We start from the raw sequence: 2,817 nt of genomic DNA, 5'->3' as shown, positions 1-2,817 counted from the left end.
GGTGGGGAGGGAAAGATGTCTTTGGTGGTGGGGTCGGATTGCAGATGGCGGAAGTGTCGGAGGATGATGCGTTGGATCCGGAGGTTGGTGGGGTGGTACTGATGTTTCTCAGTCCTATCCTCGTGAACCTATTCTGCATGATTTACAGCAAGATCTGAGCAACATTCAGACGTGGGATAGTAAATGACAAGTCAGATTCATACACTCTCATGTCAGACAATGTGGGTCATCAACGTGAGAGAATCAGACCATCTCCCTTGACATTCAACAGGATTACCATGGCCAAACCCTCCCACCATCAACAGAGGGTTATCTTTAACCAGTTATCAACTGGACCAGGTACAAATCCATAATCAGGTACATAATTCTTTGCAGTTTGTATCACAGGGAGATAGGGTAGTTAAGAAAGCATTTAGCACGCTTGCCTTCATTGCTCAGACCATTGAGTACAGGAATTGGGATGTCATGTGCAGGGCAGTGGCGAGGCCACTTTTGGAGTACAGGGTCCAGTTCTGGTTGCCCTTTTATAGGAAGGATATTATTAAATTGGTGAGGGATCCGAAAAGATTTACCCCAAGGTTGTTGCCGGGACTGGAGGGTTTGAGTTATAAGGAGAAGTTGGATATTATGGAAACTTCTTTTCCACTGGAGCATAGGCGGTTAAGGGGTGACCTTTTCAAAGTTTATAAAATCATGAGGGGCAGGTGCCGTTTCCCTAGAGTGGACAATTTCAAGACTAGGGGTCATATTTCTAAGGTGAGAGGAGAAAGATTTACAAAAGACACGAGGGTATTATTTTTCCCCCCACAGAGAGTGGTTCGTGTGTGGAATGAACTTCCAGAGAAAATGAACAAGAAATGTTTGGAGGGATATAGGCCAAATGTGGGCAGGTGGGACTAATTTAGTTTGAGATTTTGGTTGGCATGGACTGGTTGGTCTGAAGGGTCTGCTTCCCTCTATATAACTATATATATGACTCTATATAAACACTGAGGTGAGAAGATCAGCTAGGAACCAGAAATGTGGTGGTGAGTAGCTCACCTCCCGACTCCCCAAAGCCTATCCACCATCTATAAATTAGAGATCAGGGGCGTAACAGAATATTTCCATTTGCAGTCCAAAATCTCTCGAAGTCCAACATCATCCAGGACAAAGCAACCAGTTGAGTTGCACCACATCCACAAACATTCACTCCCAACACCAACATACAGTGGTGCAGTGCGTATCCTCCATCCACAAGATGCACTGCAACAACTTACCAAGACTCTTTTAACAGCAACTTCCAAACCAACAACCGTGAATCCTTCACCTTTACCCGAGCAACTTTCTTCAGCCCCACCTCCCAATTCACGCGTGCTGTTATTTTGACTCTTGACATATAAACGGAATAAGTTAACGAGCAGAGCTACAGAAAACAAACTTTCCCCAGCAAATCCATGTCAGTTGTCTGCAAGAATAAACCATTTTTTCCCCAACTGTAGCCTTTCAAATTCTTTATCACTCTCCCCCACAGTCCCTCCTTGCTTGACTTCTCCTTCAACCATCAGCAGTCCATCTTCCCCTCTGCTTTTGCAGGGATTCTTCCATAACTTCTAAGCACAAAGTGAAATACTGCAGATGGTGGAGAGAACTGAAGAAAGATGCAGAGAGTGAAGGCGAAATTTGGCAGGATCCACCAGCACCAGTACAGAGGGGTACGGAGTTGACATTTTAATATGTCATACCAGACCCAAAATGTTAACTATGTTCCTCTGCCCACAGGGAGCTCCCTGTGGAGTACCTCCACACTTTCTGTCTTTACCACGACGTGGAGGTGCCGTTGTTGGACGAGGGTGGACAAGGTCAGGGACCACACGACACCAGGGTCATGGTCCAAACAGGTTTGTTTGGAAACACAGTTGTAATTTTGAACAAACCTGCTGGGACTACAACCTGGCATCGTGTGGTTTCTGGCCTTGTCTTTACCACCACAGTCCTCATTGCTTTCCCTAGCCCCACACCTCTCCCTCCAAGGAGCTCAGCACTGAGGCAACTGGCAGTGTTACTAAAAAAAACCACAGCAAACAAAACGAGAAGCCCAGCCCCTAAGGAAAAGAGAAGCGAAACATGGCAGACATCTAGCACAAGACAAACTTGGAAACAGTGAGAAAGTGCCTGACTGCTGCTGGGATTTAAGTTTTCCCTTTGCTTCTTCTCTGCCACAGGGCTGCAGTTTCCTCACAGCATCTGGGTGCCTGGCTTGTTGCACAATAGGAGAGCCCAGAGCCCGGGGGCTGTTCTGCTGCTGAAGGCCCAAGTTCAGCTTCAAGCCGCCAACCTCCCGCTCTCCACGTCAAGCTTTATGGACCGTCTGCACTCACCTTTGCTCCACCAGCTGCTCCTGCGGCCACACTTCCCAAAGACACCCAGCTCCTTCTCCTCTCCCTGCGATCACAAACTGACACACCCAAACCAAACCTCTTCAACTCCAACAACAAGCGGGCAGGACCCGGTCCTCCGCAGAGAGCGCCACCCCCGGCGGGGAGGAGCCAACCCTGCACCGCCAAACGGCGGGGAGGAGGAGGCAACCCTCCTGGTACAGCGCCACCCCCGGCGGGGAGGAGCCAACCCTTCACGCCACTGCACCGCCAAACGGCGGGGGTGGTGCGGAGGCACCTCCTGAAACAGCGCCACCCCCGGCGGGGAGGAGCCAACCCTTCACACCACTGCACGGCCAAAAGCTGGGGGTGGTACGGAGTCAATTCTCCTGAAACAGCGCCACTCTCTGGTGGGAGGAGCCAACCCTCCGCACCACTGCACCGCCGTCCCGTTGGGCTG

At 50.0% G+C, this 2,817-nt stretch overlaps 1 long non-coding RNA gene across 1 annotated transcript in view; it reads right to left on the bottom strand.

Annotated features, from left to right (window-relative positions):
• Positions 1-2,525, bottom strand: part of LOC125486950 — a 20,536-nt gene extending 18,011 nt beyond the window's left edge. Inside the window, exon 1 of the long non-coding RNA XR_007265523.1 lies at positions 2,361-2,525. This is a non-coding gene — a long non-coding RNA (uncharacterized LOC125486950). The remainder of the gene's footprint in view (positions 1-2,360) is intronic.
• Between the last annotated feature and the right edge of the window lie 292 nt (positions 2,526-2,817).

The sequence above is a fragment of the Rhincodon typus genome, chromosome 35, assembly GCF_021869965.1.
Source record: "Rhincodon typus isolate 14 chromosome 35, sRhiTyp1.1, whole genome shotgun sequence".
Classification (NCBI taxonomy): domain Eukaryota; kingdom Metazoa; phylum Chordata; class Chondrichthyes; order Orectolobiformes; family Rhincodontidae; genus Rhincodon; species Rhincodon typus.
The sequence above is the reverse complement of the archived record's forward strand: the minus strand, read 5'-3'. Positions and strand labels throughout refer to the sequence as shown.